The sequence below is a fragment of the Dermacentor variabilis genome, unplaced genomic scaffold (genome assembly GCF_050947875.1).
Source record: "Dermacentor variabilis isolate Ectoservices unplaced genomic scaffold, ASM5094787v1 scaffold_22, whole genome shotgun sequence".
Taxonomy (NCBI): Eukaryota; Metazoa; Arthropoda; class Arachnida; order Ixodida; family Ixodidae; genus Dermacentor; species Dermacentor variabilis.
Genome location: NW_027460390.1, coordinates 348,207 through 364,864, shown reverse-complemented (window position 1 = coordinate 364,864; position 16,658 = coordinate 348,207). Strand labels below are relative to the sequence as shown.

The following is a 16,658-nucleotide window of genomic DNA, read 5'->3' as shown; positions in this document are numbered from 1 at the left end:
AGGTTTCTGCTACCGCGGCCGTCGTTCTTCGCTTCAAATACGTTCCCTTGAAACGTGGAGAAAGACTGGGGAGCCAGACCCATGACGACATAATTTTCAAAGCATCACTTGCTCTGGCTACTGAAGTTAGCGCTTTCATCTCGAAACCTCTCCAGAGTATGCCCGAGCGTGGTCTATTGTTTCGTACCGTATTGTTGCCCACCGTAAACTCCGGAGCGTATTTTCTTGCCAATTTTACAGCGAAGCTGCATGCCTTGACCGTCCAAGGAAATTTTCGTGTCGTTGTAAAAAAAAAAACTCCCCATACGTGTGCCGATCCCGGAGACAGTGCGATGCCGGACGACCCGAGGCGAAGGTGAAGCAGCGTTAAGCACTCCCCATACGTGGGCCGATCCCCAAGATGGTGCAATGCCGGGCCGACACGTGGTGAAGGTGAAGCAGGCGTTAAGCACTCCCCTTACTTGGGCCGATCCCGAAGATAGTGCAATGCCGGGCCGACCGGTGGCAGAGGTGCAGTTCGCCATTAAGGAAGGGCCCACATACACAGCTTCGCTGGTCATCCTTCTTCACAGAGTGGTAGGGCACTGAGATTTTTTTGTTTCGCTGTCTTGGACCTACATAGGATGAGGTGAGAAGTTTCGCGGAATAGGTATTTGTCGCGCGTTTGCTTAGTAAAAGGCTCTACTGTGCGTCTTTCGTTGTGAAATAAATAAATAGCATTAGTCTGCACTGCATGTAAACGCCGAAGTCGTCGCTTTCCTTAAGATTTACGTCCACTATATGGTAACATTGTGTGGTGCGACGTCGTTACGCGATTGAAAGGCTGTTGAGTTCCCGCCGGTCTGATGAGAGGCAGAAGGCATTGAGCAGGACGACAGCGTCGACTGGGGCCGTCTGCCATAACAATGGGCCGGCACGGCCTTAATTATAGTCGGGGTCTCCGGCTCGCCAGTCCATCGTTGGGCCGTTGGGCACGAGATAGGACGATTTTTTTTTTCACACAGGAAAGCAGTGCTGAGGACCCTGGACGCTCGCTTTGTCGCCTGCACATGTTTGCAGGGGCAAAGTGCATCATTGTTTCCCAGAAGATGCCCCCAAATGCGACGAATCGCCATCGGAAGGGCGACTTGGTTGCCTTCACACGTCTACAGTGCGAAAGCTTTCCTCGTTTTCCTGAAACCGCCTCGAAACGCGACCAGTCGCCCTTGAGGTGGTCCTCGCGAGTTCTTTCGGCGCAATGCAGATTAATCACCCGATGCCTTCGTTCGCAACAGGCTTGGCGCCTGTCTACTGCTTGCTCAAGCGGCGAGCCGCGTGGTGGGTCGGTGCGTTACTCGACTAACATAACACAGTCTCGACTGCTTTACGCACTTAAATTCCTTCACTCAACCTAGGCGTGCGTTTGCCACAACGACTATGTGCACATATTTCAAAACCACCGCAGCAGGCGCGACCAAAGCGAGCCGGCTAAATCTGCCCCTTGCCTATCACGCCGGGGCCTATTTCCCCATCATCCCATTCCTCAAAATTTTTTAAGACTAGGCTTCAAGGTTGTCACGCGACGCTTACTTTTTTCCTTCCTCCATGCTGGGACCTGCCATGAGGTGCGCGGCGTAGTCCGAACCAATGAGGAAGGCCGAAAAGAATAAAAGATGTGCTGTCATCGCTGGGACCACGGCAAGGACCATAGTTTCCTACGATTGCCAGAGGGAACTTTGCCGCTGCGATCGTTCAGCCACCACGGGAATGATGATTAGTACATGGATTTGTCTGAGCTTCGTTTTTGTTGCTTGATACGTTCTTGTGGGCTTTATCTGCCTTCATTGTCTTAAATTTCAAAGTAATCTATAATTGCCTAAATGCCGAAAACCCTACGAACACGCACAATAGCTAATTACAGCGGCTCAGCCTGTCAAGAGAGAGATAAAAGGAAGACAAGGATGTTAAACAGTAAAGAGTCCGGTTGGCTATCCTGCGCTGGAAGAAGGGAGTAGGAGAATAGAAATAAGGGAGAGAAAGAAAGAGATGGGGTGGCCAAATCGAAACGCGCCAAGCATCTCAATGCGCTCGCTTGACCGCGAAAAACTCATGACGGTGTTCTATGCAGCTTGTCAATGCGTGCGTACGTGGCCCGTAATGGTTTCAATAACATACTTCTGCACCGGAGGTCCTGTGTTTGAATCTTGCCGTCGGTCAATTTTAAAATGTGTCTTAAGATATTTATTAAACAGCACTTCGTTTAAAAAAAATGAGTTCACAAAGTCACGAAGCAGTTTGAAGCCAGAAGGACGAAGTGTAGGCAAATCCATGTACTAACCCCACTTGATGTTCCCGTAAAACCCCTAAAAATAGAAAAAAGTAGCGTCATCCATTAAAGATTGCCACCGTCCTCTCCTGCGCTTTCCCTAGACGCCCGGCCCTCCCATTGCCCGAACGCCGTCACGCGCTTTTTTCTTGCTTGTTGCATCCGCTGCCATCCGGTGCCAAACATCGCGGGCGGCGTACGCAGGCACCACGTTTCGCACCTCCCTTGTGCTTCTGTAGCGTAGTTCCGTGTGCCAAGCGAGACGCGGCACTTCTGGGGTTCAAAGAATCAACCGGGCTGATTGGAACCTAGCGCAATGTTCCCGGCTGTGTGAGGTAAGCGAGCGATTCTTCGCTGATCACTAATCTCATTTGCTGCCACTTGTTGTATACGGCTTCCTTAGTTTTTTCACATGTTCGGCTACTTTTATTTGCAACTTACGCGCCCGACTTGAACCACGTCGTCTTCAACCGCACGTGCTTTTTGTCGACTCAGTCATACATTGCATGGCGTTGTCTTTGTTTGGCCTGGATTTATGCGAACAGCACCTTTTGAGTGTATCGCCGTACGTTAGGAAGCGGTGACGGCACGTAGGCAAACAGGTGCGCAGATGACGTTCCGATCATTATAAGCCGTTATCGCTCTTCAGCGCCTTAAAGGGAGACTAAAGGTTATTATTAAGTCAACGTGGACTGTTGAAATACCATCCCAGAAACATCGAAACGCTTGTTTCGTGCGAAGAAGAGACTTATTTTATGAGAAAATGCGTTTTGAGGCGTCCGCGTACCTCTAGCGCAGTTCAAATCACCCGCCCTCCGATCGAGGAGTATTGACTTCATGGTCTCATAGTGACGTTGCGCCGTTGAAGATTGAAGACATCTTCGCCGCGAGATGACGAATAATCGTCTTAGCGACCTAGCTGTGCTTGCGGTCGAGCGATCTTTTGCCAATAAGATAGGTCTTCGGCGAGTTGTCGACACGTTTGATGCAGCGCACAGTAATCGGAATCAGGGTGTAGACGAGCCGTATGTAAAAATATTGAGAGATATCATAGCGGCTCTACAGCCACCGTAGTCCTCCATAAAGAAAGCAACAAAATCCCAATAAAGAAAGGCATCAGGCAGGGAGATACGATCTCTCCAATGCTATTCACAGCATGTTTACAGGAGGTATTCAGAGACCTGGATTGGGAAGAATTGGGGACAAGAGTTAACGGAGAATACCTTAGTAACTTGCGATTCGCTGATGATATTGCCTTGCTTAGTAACTCAGGGGACCAACTGCAATGCATGCTCACTGACCTGGAGAGGCAAAGCAGAAGGGTGGGTCTAAAAACTAATCTGCAGAAAACTAAAGTAATGTTTAACAGTCTCGGAAGAGAACAGCAGTTTACGATAGGTAGCGAGGCACTGGAAGTTGTAAGGTCTACTTAGGGCAGGTAGTGACCGCGGATCCGGATCGTGAGACTGAAATAATCAAAAGAATAAGAATGGGCTGGGGTGCGTTTGGCAGGCATTCTCAGATCATGAACAGCAGGTTGCCATTATCCCTCAAGAGAAGAGTGTATAACAGCTGTGTCTTACCAATACTCACGTACGGGGCAAAAACCTGGAGGCTTACGAAAAGGGTTGTACTTAAATTAAGGACGACGCAACGAGCTATGGAAAGAAGAATGATGGGTGTAACGTTAAGGGATAAGAAAAGAGCAGATTGGGTGAGGAAACAAACGCGAGTTGATGACATCTTAGTTGAAATCAAGAAAAAGAAATGGGGGCATGGGCAGGACATGTAATGAGGAGGGAATATAACCGATGGTCATTAAGGGTTACGGACTGGATTCCAAGGGAATGGAAGCATAGCAGGGGGCGGCAGAAAGTTAGGTGGGTGGATGAGATTAAGAAGTTTGCAGGGACAACATGGCCACAATTAGCACATGACCGGGGTAGTTGGAGAAGTATGGGAGAGGCCTTTGCCCTGCAGTGGGCGAAACCAGGCTGATGATGATGATGACAGTAATCGACGTATACGTCTGCACCAGTATGCCCGTATAATGATACCCCATCGTATCTCCGCGGTGCTTTCGTGAGAAAATTGTACGACACGGGCGTATACCGATACCGGTATCAGAACACCCACTTCGCCATCGAACATATCCCGGCTGTGTTTTATGTTGTACTGTCACAGTGCAGGCAGTGGCACCTGTGGTTGTGATGAAACCTTCCTCTATCCCTGTCATGGCTTTGAGACTCCATATATAGGGTGCCCTCCGAGGCCACGTCGGTGGCCTAGCTTGCGTAGTGAACAGTATAGTCGGACGGCTGTTATTTGCGCTTGTGAAAACTGCCGGATTGTATGGCCAAATGTGACACTGACTGAAATGCCTATGCGTGCTCTATTCTTGCAGTTCTCTCCCATCTTCTAGTTGTTTTTGTTATTCTTTTCCCATATACCTTTTTGTTTTCCCCGTTTCCGACGTTTAAAATACCAGCCGGCGACACAAGGGTGCATTAATTTAAAGAAAGATCTATCGCGTCTTTACCAAAGTTGGAATTGATATGCACATTGCTTAGTGGTGTTAGTTTTCTGTCCTGTTGTGAAATTACTCTTTTGAAGTGTGATCTGGTTAACTGATATTTTGTTGCTGCTGAGTACTTGTATCTTTCTTTATTTAATACTGTTTTTATGTATGTACTGTACCATGTATTATATATATTTTCATTTTCTTAATAGAAGCACTGATGTGTAAATATGCAAAATTTTAATTTATATCTTACTGCGATATAGGCATACCTTATTCACACTGATGTGTTTAAAAGGCCTTCTTCCCAGTTAAACATGGTCAAAACACAATGCAGAGGTTCCCCTCCTCCCTGCGCCCCCCCCAGGAACTCACTTGTCATGGGTACCAACCCCCCCCCCCTCTCCCCACTCAAAAAACCCTGGCGCCGCCCCTGGGCCCGCAGCGCCATCCGGGCCAATGAGGAAGGTCGAAAAATAACAGAAAATGATCATCATCGCTGGGACCCTCCACAAGGCACGCATCGTTATTAGCACCAATGAGGAAGGCCGAAAATAAAATGATTATCATCGCTGGGACCCTCCACAAGGCACGCCGCAACATCCGAACCCATGAGGAAGGCCGGAAATAACAAAATGATCATCATCGCTGGGACCAACCACAAGGCACGCAGCGCCATCCGAGTCAATGAGGAAGGACGAAAATAAAATGATTATCATCGCTGGGACCGTCCACAAGGCACGCAGCAACATCCGAACCAATGAGGAAGGCAGAAAATAACAAAATCATCATCATCATCGCTGGGACTCTCCACAAGGCACGCAGCGCCATCCGAGTCAATCAGAAAGGCCGATAACAACAGAAAATGGTCATCATCGCTGGGACCCTCCACAAGGCACGCAGCGTTATTAGCACCAATGAGGAAGGCCGAAAATAAAATGATTATCATCGCTGGACCCTCCACAAGGCACGCAGCAACATCCGAACCCATGAGGAAGGCCGGAAATAACAAAATGATCATCATCGCTGGGACCAACCACAAGGCACGCAGCGCCATCCGAGTCAATGAGGAAGGACGAAAATAACAAAATGATTATCATCGCTGGGACCGTCCACAAGGCACGCAGCAACATCCGAACCAATGAGGAAGGCAGAAAATAGCAAAATCATCATCATCGCTGGGACCCTCCACAAGGCACGCAGCGCCATCCGAGTCAATGAGAAAGGCCGATAATAACAGAAAATGGTCATCATCGCTGGGACCCTCCACAAGGCACGCAGCGTTATTAGCACCAACGAGGAAGGCCGAAAATAAAATGATTATCATCGCTGGGACCCTCCACAAGGCACGCAGCAACATCCGAACCCATGAGGAAGGCAGGAAATAACAAAATCATCATCATCGCTGGGACCAACCACAAGGCACGCAGCGCCATCCGAGTCAATGAGGAAGGACGAAAATAACAAAATGATTATCATCGCTGGGACCATCCACAAGGCACGCAGCAACATCCGAACCAATGAGGAAGGCAGGAAATAACAAAATCATCATCATCGCTGAGACCCTCCACAAGGCACGCAGCGCCATCCGAGTCAATGAGAAAGGCCGATAATAACAGAAAATGGTCATCATCGCTGGGACCCTCCACAAGGCACGCAGCGTTATTAGCACCAATGAGGAAGGCCGAAAATAAAATGATTATCATCGCTGGGACCCTCCACAAGGCACGCAGCAACATCCGAACCCATGAGGAAGGCCGGAAATAACAAAATGATCATCATCGCTGGGACCAACCACAATGCACGCAGCGCCATCCGAGTCAATGAGGAAGGACGAAAATAACAAAATGATTATCATCGCTGGGACCGTCCACAAGGCACGCAGCAACATCCGAACCAATGAGGAAGGCAGAAAATAACAAAATCATCATCATCGCTGGGACCCTCCACAAGGCACGCAGCGCCATCCGAGTCAATGAGAAAGGCCGATAATAACAGAAAATGGTCATCATCGCTGGGACCCTCCACAAGGCACGCAGCGTTATTAGCACCAATGAGGAAGGCCGAAAATAAAATGATCATCATCGCTGGGACCCTCCACAAGGCACGCAGCAACATCCGAACCCATGAGGAAGGCCGGAAATAACCAAATGGTCATCATCGCTGGGACCAACCACAAGGCACGCAGCGCCATCCGAGTCAATGAGGAAGGACGAAAATAACAAAATGATTATCATCGCTGGGACCATCCACAAGGCACGCAGCAACATCCGAACCAATGAGGAAGGGAGGAAATAACAAAATCATCATCATCATCGCTGGGACCCTCCACAAGGCACGCAGCGCCATCCGAGTCAATGAGGAAGGACGAAAATAACAAAATGATTATCATCGCTGGGACCGTCCACAAGGCACGCAGCAACATCCGAACCAATGAGGAAGGCAGAAAATAACAAAATCATCATCATCATCGCTGGGACCCTCCACAAGGCACGCAGCGCCATCCGAGTCAATCAGAAAGGCCGATAACAACAGAAAATGGTCATCATCGCTGGGACCCTCCACAAGGCACGCAGCGTTATTAGCACCAATGAGGAAGGCCGAAAATAAAATGATTATCATCGCTGGTACCCTCCACAAGGCACGCAGCAACATCCGAACCCATGAGGAAGGCCGGAAATAACAATATGATCATCATCGCTGGGACCAACCACAAGGCACGCAGCGCCATCCGAGTCAATGAGGAAGGACGAAAATAACAAAATGATTATCATCGCTGGGACCGTCCACAAGGCACGCAGCAACATCCGAACCAATGAGGAAGGCAGAAAATAGCAAAATCATCATCATCGCTGGGACCCTCCACAAGGCACGCAGCGCCATCCGAGTCAATGAGAAAGGCCGATAATAACAGAAAATGGTCATCATCGCTGGGACCCTCCACAAGGCACGCAACGTTATTAGCACCAACGAGGAAGGCCGAAAATAAAATGATTATCATCGCTGGGACCCTCCACAAGGCACGCAGCAACATCCGAACCCATGAGGAAGGCAGGAAATAAAATCATCATCATCGCTGGGACCAACCACAAGGCACGCAGCGCCATCCGGGTCAATGAGGAAGGACGAAAATAACAAAATGATTATCATCGCTGGGACCATCCACAAGGCACGCAGCAACATCCGAACCAATGAGGAAGGCAGGAAATAACAAAATCATCATCATCGCTGAGACCCTCCACAAGGCACGCAGCGCCATCCGAGTCAATGAGAAAGGCCGATAATAACAGAAAATGGTCATCATCGCTGGGACCCTCCACAAGGCACGCAGCGTTATTAGCACCAACGAGGAAGGCCGAAAATAAAATGATTATCATCGCTGGGACCCTCCACAAGGCACGCAGCAACATCCGAACCCATGAGGAAGGCCGGAAATAACAAAATGATCATCATCGCTGGGACCAACCACAATGCACGCAGCGCCATCCGAGTCAATGAGGAAGGACGAAAATAACAAAATGATTATCATCGCTGGGACCGTCCACAAGGCACGCAGCAACATCCGAACCAATGAGGAAGGCAGAAAATAACAAAATCATCATCATCGCTGGGACCCTCCACAAGGCACGCAGCGCCATCCGAGTCAATGAGAAAGGCCGATAATAACAGAAAATGGTCATCATCGCTGGGACCCTCCACAAGGCACGCAGCGTTATTAGCACCAATGAGGAAGGACGAAAATAACAAAATGATTATCATCGCTGGGACCACCCACAAGGCACGCAGCAACATCCGAACCAATGAGGAAGGCAGGAAATAACAAAATCATCATCATCGCTGGGACCCTCCACAAGGCACGCAGCGCCATCCGAGTCAATGAGAAAGGCCGATAATAACAGAAAATGGTCATCATCGCTGGGACCTTCCACAAGGCACGCAGCGTTATTAGCACCAATGAGGAATGCCGAAAATAAAATGATTATCATCGCTGGGACCCTCCACAAGGCACGCAGCAACATCCGAACCCATGAGGAAGGTCGGAAATAACAAAATGATCATCATCGCTGCGACCAACCACAAGGCACGCAGCGCCATCCGAGTCAATGAGGAAGGACGAAAATAACAAAATGATTATCATCGCTGGGACCACCCACAAGGCACGCAGCAACATCCGAACCAATGAGGAAGGCAGGAAATAACAAAATCATCATCATCGCTGGGACCCTCCACAAGGCACGCAGCGCCATCCGAGTCAATGAGAAAGGCCGATAATAACAGAAAATGGTCATCATCGCTGGGACCTTCCACAAGGCACGCAGCGTTATTAGCACCAATGAGGAAGGCCGAAAATAAAATGATTATCATAGCTGGGACCCTCCACAAGGCACGCAGCAACATCCGAACCCATGAGGAAGGTCGGAAATAACAAAATGATCATCATCGCTGCGACCAACCACAAGGCACGCAGCGCCATCCGAGTCAATGAGGAAGGACGAAAATAACAAAATGATTATCATCGCTGGGACCGTCCACAAGGCACGCAGCAACATCCGAACCAATGAGGAAGGCAGAAAACAAAATCATCGTCATCGCTGGGACCCTCCACAAGGCATGCAGCGCCATACGAGTCAATGAGAAAGGCCGATAATAACAGAAAATGGTCATCATCGCTGGGACCCTCCACAAGGCACGCAGCGTTATTAGCACCAATAAGGAAGGTTGAAAATAACAAAATGGTCATCATCGCTGGGACCATCCACAAGGCTCGCAGCGTCATTCGAACCACTGAGGAAGGCCGAAAATAACAGAAACTGGTCATCATCGCTGGGATCATCCACAACGCACGCAGCGTCATCGGAGCAATGAGGAAGGCCGAAAAGAATAGAAAATGGCCATCCGCCAAAACTGCCTTCAGGTGTCTGAAAACAGTTAAGGGGGTTCTGAACCACTCCTCGGGCTGGGTGAAAAAACATAGTCCGCGAATATAAGAACATCTCAGCCAAATATTGGAGCCATGCGCGGCGCGTGGATCTCGCAAGCGGAGCGCCAAATCACCTTTCTCTCAAACCCTTTTTTTCATTTGAAGCCTGTTCCTCACTGTTTTCTGGACGCTTTATTTCGCAATATAGCAGATTCCCATACGCGGCTGCTATTGGCCCATAGCTGGCATCAATTAAGAAGGGTGTTTGGATCAGAGCGCTTCTGCCTTCTGTTACTGTGTATATTGATCGACGAAGTTTAATGATTAAACAGGCTGAAGTAAGCGAAGGTTTGCTTTCGAATTTCGATAACAATTACGTACTTCAGGAAGAAGCCGACTATGGTCTGCTCGCGCTCGGCCGCTCACGCGTCACCGTGAACGTCACCGTGGCTGCACGCCACGGTGACATTCTGTAGGCGGACCGCTGTGGGTACGCCCCGCGCCTTCGTATAGCCTTCGCATTGCAAGGTATTGAAGGAGGAGCGGAAGCGCCGCGATGGACGTGTATGATTGCCAATAACTCCGCTTCTGCTGAAGCAATTAAACGACTTTTTGCGGCAAAGCAGTTCAGAAATAGCCAATTTTAACTTCAAACGCATTTCTCCACTCTGATGAAGAGTGGTTCAGCGCACCTTTAAAAACAGCTACAAACAGTTCTTAGTGCAGACGTGTAATAAACGTCTCGTTCAAAACAGAATTTTGCAGATATCTAGAAAACGTGTTAGAAGTGAACAAATAATATAAAAGGACTACTTGCAATGCTGATGTGTAGCCTGCTTTAAACACACCCGCAAGAAGGCAAGCGCATACGGCTGAGCTCCGGGTCGCGCTGCGTATTGTTACCAAATACATGCGTACTGCGTGCGTCGTCTCCTACTGCATACCTGCCAACCTGCGAAAAATAAAAATTTAATAAATGGCATATGACACCGCAATATCGAGAAACTGCAGCTACCAGTGCGTTCAAAGCAGACCGATAGTGTTAACTGCGCTGGACATGCAATTTTTATATCATGCAGTTACACTGGTTCTACAAAACGGCGCTGCTGTAGTCTTCTTTTTCCGCAATGAATGTTGTGTCAGGTGCGTCGTGCTACATTTTCCACGAATTTTAGCGTATTGCTTGTATTTGAGTTCTTAGTCGGAGGTAAAGATTTCTTACAAAACAATGCATGGCCAAGTTGCTAAAACTAGCATTTAGTGCAATAAGAAAGTCGCAGTTTTGCCTGACAGGCGAAGCATCGATTGCGATAACAAATTAGTGGACACCTACACGAAGTACTGATAGTAGTTTTATCGGCCGTATATAAACTTGTAAGCATAGACATACTAACTAAATTAACAAGTATGGTGTCACGCGCGCACCAACAAACATGAAGACATTCCACTTGATGACCGCGGAAACTCGCTATCACAACGCTAGGGTGAGGAAGCGCGGCAGCAGCATCGAACAAATTGACCTTCGTGGTGCCTCTCGCATGAACGCGAACTAAAGGCGCGATCGGAGATCGTTGTTCGAAACGTACGTTCAGTTTCGCCTCACGCCATTGGCCTGTGCCGCCTCTATAGTGTCAGCATTGCCCTTGCGTTCAGTTTCGCTTGATGCGATTGCCCTATGCCGTGTCGAGTTGTCAGTCACCGGGCGTAGAAAAGGCGTATCGAAGCCAAGACATAGAACGGTGTAGAGTGTATTATGGTAGCTGGCATAAAAAAGCACACGGTGCTGTAATAATATGCATGAGGAACTCCTTCCAGCTTTGTGGTAGTTACTGGCGCCTCGGACAATGAGGAACGCTAAAATAGCAAAATGCTTTTGTCCGCGTTTTCTTGCCTGTTACCGACGCCTGTAGCGTCCCAAGTACCCGCAGCGTCCATCGTTGCGCAACAATACGAAATGGGGCGTGGTTCACACTCGAATTATATTCACCTTGTGCAAGCACCTGCGCTCCCATGCCTCGCAGCCTTGACTCTGCTAAACGCCGCTTACGAGACACGAGTGTACTTCACTGAAGGGAATTTTTTTTTCTTTTTATTGGGTGTGAAACGCCACCCGCGTCGAAGCTCCGAAACTGTTGTACAACCTGATCAGGCCGTGGGGTCGAACACGCAGCCGAACGTCGATGTCGGTGATACATCACAACAACAAATGTTTTTGCGCTGTAGCACAGGCCGCGTTTACTTGAATGCTGGGGCTTCGTTTGATTTGCAGTACACTTTTTTTCCTCAGCAGTTCCTTCAGGTTTGTTTAAGACTCAGTCACATTAGGCCAACAGCACAGCGATTTTGGTCTGCCGACTATCGGCGACAGCGTTCCTTCCTTCGTGTCGGCGCCTCCGTCACAATACCGACGCCGACAATCTGCCGACGGTCGGCGGAGAGCTTAGAAGCAACATACCTATAAAGAAAGGGGTCAGACAAGGAGACACAATCTCTCCAATGCTATTCATTGCGTGCTTGGAAGAAGTATTCAAACTGGGAAGGCTTAGAAGTGAGAATCGACGGCGAATATCTCGGCAACCTTCAGTTCGCAGATGGCACTGTCATGTTCAGCAACACTGGAAACGAGTTACAACAAATGATTGAGGACCTTAACAGAGAAAGCGTAAGAGTGGGGTTGAAGATTAATATGCTGAAGACAAAGATATTGATCAAAAGCCTGGCAAGGCAACGAGAGTTCAGGATCGCCAGTCAGCCTCTAGAGTCTGTGAAGGAGTACGTTTATCCAGGTCAATTACTCACAGGGGACCCTGATCACGAGATGGAAATTTACAGAACAATAAACACGGGTTGGAGCGCATACGGCAGACGTTGTCAAATCCTGACAGGAAGCTTACCATTATAATTGAAAAGAAAGGTGTACAATCAGTGCATTCTACCGGTGCTTAACATATGGGGCAGAAACTTGGAGACTGACAAACAAGCTCGAGAACAAGTTAAGGACCGTGCACAGAGCGATGGAACGAAGAAGGTTTGGTGTAACGTTAAGAGACAGGAAGAGCGCGGTGTGGATCAGAGAGCAAACGGGGAGCCGACATTTGTTCAGCATAGTTGCAAAAATTATCGATGATGCGCCCTGGTTAGCCAATCAGATAGCTCGCCGAAATGATGTCAGTTGCGTGAAACGCGTAAATTGGGATGGGGCGGCTCAAAACTCAGAAGAGCGGCGCCGCTGGGATGGGTAGCGATGCACATTTTTAAAACCTTATACTAAATTACACGCTTTACGCGGAGTGCTTAAATGTGTCACTTAATGATCAGAAAGACCTCCTAACTGAGTACGTTTGTACAAAATGATCAAAATCGTTTCAGCATCCCTTTAATGTGACGCAAGCTTGACGTTTTGCCTAAGAAACTGAAACGAAGACGATGAACCTAACTTTCTTAATAAAACAAAACAGTTTTTCTTCTCCGTAAAAGATTCACCGACGATTACAATGCTCCCTAATGCGAAATTTGAGCGCAGCTCTATGCATGCTTTCATTTCGCGATATATTGGCTTTCGCGGCCAGTCTGTCTCGTACGGCACGTTGCGAATGAAGTGTGGGGCGACTGCCTCGCTAATCGCGAGAGGCAGCGCGTGGGTGATGCGTGGACGCGATTCACAGGAGCCGTCGCAAACAGACTTCCTCTAATCCAGCGCTTTGTTTTCATATATCGTTCGACGCGCTCGCTGCAAGCCATCGGTGAACAGACGACAAGCGCTACTCTGGCGCCATCTCGTAGCTAGAATCGCCGCAGAGCAGCACTACGTTTTTCTTCTCACGCTTTCGCCATACTTCCCACTTTCGGCTTCATGTTTTCACTGTAGCCTCCTCCGATTTCCTCCCCGCGCTCTCTTCACTTTTCATCGCCCGCTGCGCTCCGCGTTCGCTCTTTCATCCTTCGTTCTGCCCGTTCTCTCGGTCAAGACGCCAGCGCTCAACGCAGGAACGGGCGCTTCAAGGGACAGACAACCGCTCAGAACATGAATCGAGATAAACTAGCTGATGGAATGATTCCCAATCGCAGTGGCTACAAGGATTCATGTTTTTCTCATTAAACGTGGATCTGTATATTTAATTTGCCACTGAAGGTCGCGAAAAATGACCTTTGCCGCCCTACGCCGCAAAAACGTGAAGGTGCATAAGAGGTACACCACGTGAGCTTCTACTAGCGCACGCGGTTCCTGGTCTTTTTATTAGTATTGAAATGCAGTATATTTTTTCATTATTATAAGTGAGCAGAAAAGTGGCGCTGCCTTCACCTTCGTTTTCGATGAGTTGGCTTGGCTCGTCTACAGACAAAACAACGACGACGGGGGCCAGCCAGCCATGACGTAGGCGTGTACTTGGGGAAAAGCGTGGTACAAATAAATGTCTGTACAACAACGCTAACTTATTGCACCAGCTTTTTCAAAAGTGGTTGAAAAGGTCAAAATGGTAGGTTGTCAACGACAGCTACACTCATTCCTGTGAAAGCAGAACGATGGGCGGCTTTCACAATTTGCGAGGCGGGCTATCGGCATTGCTCTCAATTCACAGCGTTGCTGGAGGAAGGACTCTTACTTTTTTGGGGGCTGCTGAGATGGGAAATTTATGCTTACGAAATATCCACGCGCTTTTGGAAGTAACCGCTGCATATGTAAACACTACCGAGGGTGAGCTTTGCGTCGCGCCATAAAAAACTAGTTCGTTAAAAATCGGTTGTCAGTCCAGTTAAGAGCTGCGCTCTGAAATAAAGCAGCAAGCTCAAAGCGTGCGATTCTTCAACCGAAAACGTATCTCACTTCGGTCGTCTGCTTCATTAGCCAGGATGCGTGTCTCTGAGAAACGGAATGAGTCATCGTATATTGGCGCCGACGCGCTGGTTTTCTCCCTTGAGGCAGCATACGCGACCGACCAGTGGTGATGAGCGCACGGTCCAGGCCGCGTTATCGCTATCTCGCGAAACGCATGTGACTCGTCTGGCTGAGAAGCGGCAGATTATCATCGATAGTGTTGCGCGCGCCACATGTATCCGCTGGCGCACCGCAAGCACCCGCGCCGCCATCTTGGACCCCTACCACACATTCGAAATGCGCATGCCACAGGTTCTGCGCGCTATCGCTGACTTCTTTTAAAGCGTCAAAGTCACAACATAGCTGCCAAGGTCCGGGAGAAAAAGTATTAGTCGATAAAATTTGCAGCTAGGCGTCACGTTTCATCTCGATGAAAACGCCAAATTGCATTTTGCAAGACTTTCGCTGCCTGGCAGAGACTGAATCGGTAAGTGCATGAACACGCCCGATAATGGCGGCCGTGCAAGCACCATGCGTGTTGACAATAGAGCACTACAGCCCTTGATACACTCTTAAAAGAAGTTTGCACCCTTTGGGACTTACCTTGTCCTACAACGATAATCGTCATCTTGCCCACGTTTCGTTTCTTTAACGATGCGAGCCCGGTGCTTCCAGGTCCCGAACGGCATTCGCGCTATCAGCGTTACAGCGCATTCTGGACAGAAAAAGGGCGAGCGTAGAGTTTCCAAACAAGAAAACGCAAGCAAGGCAGCTGATGATTATTGTTTTGGGACAAGATAAGCCCTAAAGGCTGCAAACTGCTCTGAGAGTGTAGACATGATGAAACTTTAGGGCGCCGTCTTGCGCACATTTCTTTTTATGAATTAAAAAGCTGCCGTAGTCATAAGCTCTGATAATGTGAAAAGTCAATAATCTTGATCACAATACGAATGGAGCAGTGAAAAGCGCAAAAAGTCGCATAACGTTTCTAGTGTTCGACCAATAATATTTAGAACAGGCGCATTTCAAAAACAAATTAAGCGGAACCTCCCTGAACGGGAACTATCGCAAGGTATGCGTAGCATTATGTGACGGTCGGCGTGGTACGGAATGTATTACGAGTGCTAGTGATGTGTGGGGGGGTTGTGCTGGTGTATGCGTTATTTATTTCTATATGCGTGAGTACGAGCAGACAGACGCACATATTTTACACTGCTGAACATATACATTCCGCACCATGCCGATCGCCATATAATGCTACGCATACCTCGTCCAGGATTAACTTCAACATCACCTGATAAAAGCAGGATCGCATGAATAGTGGTTGTGCGATCTACAAATTCAAAGCACAAATGAAAAACGCTAGACAAGTACTTTCTAGACTCAAACTCAGTGGGGCGCACCACGGCAAGAAGGCAGCGGTTGGAACTTCTATAATACCGAAAGGGCGGTCCAAATGACCTACCTGGGTAAACTCGGGGGTTCATGCTGCGCCCAGCGGTGTCGATCCCCAGTGTGGCGGGAAACGTGTGCAGCTTATGCTCGTCTTCATCGGGCGAGGAGGAAAGGGTGCGTGGCCAGCCTTTCCTGCTTTCTGGCTTGTGCGCTGCTTGAATGCGTTGCCGTCGACTTGGTTGCCATCGCGAGCTGCGGAACGATTCGTAGATGTTTTAGCTCGTTCTCCGCGAAATTTACGTGACGCCAGTGCATACGGCGTCGTTGAAGAGCCGCTGTGTAGCATCTTTCGGTGCAGCGACAACTACAGCATGCCGAAAATTCTCTTGGCTGCGCAAACATGCGACGCGCATCAACAGCCACGGTGTGTGTGTGCGTGTTGTGACCTATTTTGGCTGTATCAGCTTTTATTCAGCGAAGAGCAGCGGCGTCTCTGAATTGCCCCTATGAATTGGAAAATCTTCAGTCTGATAGCTTGACCTAAGAACTAAAACTTAGGAGCATTCGTGTACAGCCAACATAATGCAACCCCCAAACCACTAATCGCCAATCGTTGCAAAATATTTGTGTCAGCCAGTGGCATCGTTCTCAAGTCTAGCAGACCTGAAATCACTATGCTATGTCTACATTAGCCTCCTGTATG

At 48.7% G+C, this 16,658-nt stretch overlaps 1 protein-coding gene across 2 annotated transcripts in view; it reads right to left on the bottom strand.

The window, feature by feature from the left end:
• The window catches only part of LOC142568586 (histone acetyltransferase KAT5-like), a 146,920-nt gene extending 130,816 nt beyond the window's left edge, over positions 1–16,104 (bottom strand). Inside the window, exon 1 of one of the 2 annotated variants that reach the window (XM_075678462.1) lies at positions 16,026–16,104. The gene's annotated coding sequence lies outside the window, so the exon portion shown is untranslated. Of the gene's footprint in view, positions 1–15,163; positions 15,229–16,025 lie in introns of those variants that run through there. The other variant, XM_075678463.1, reaches the window with a different exon arrangement.
• Between the last annotated feature and the right edge of the window lie 554 nt (positions 16,105–16,658).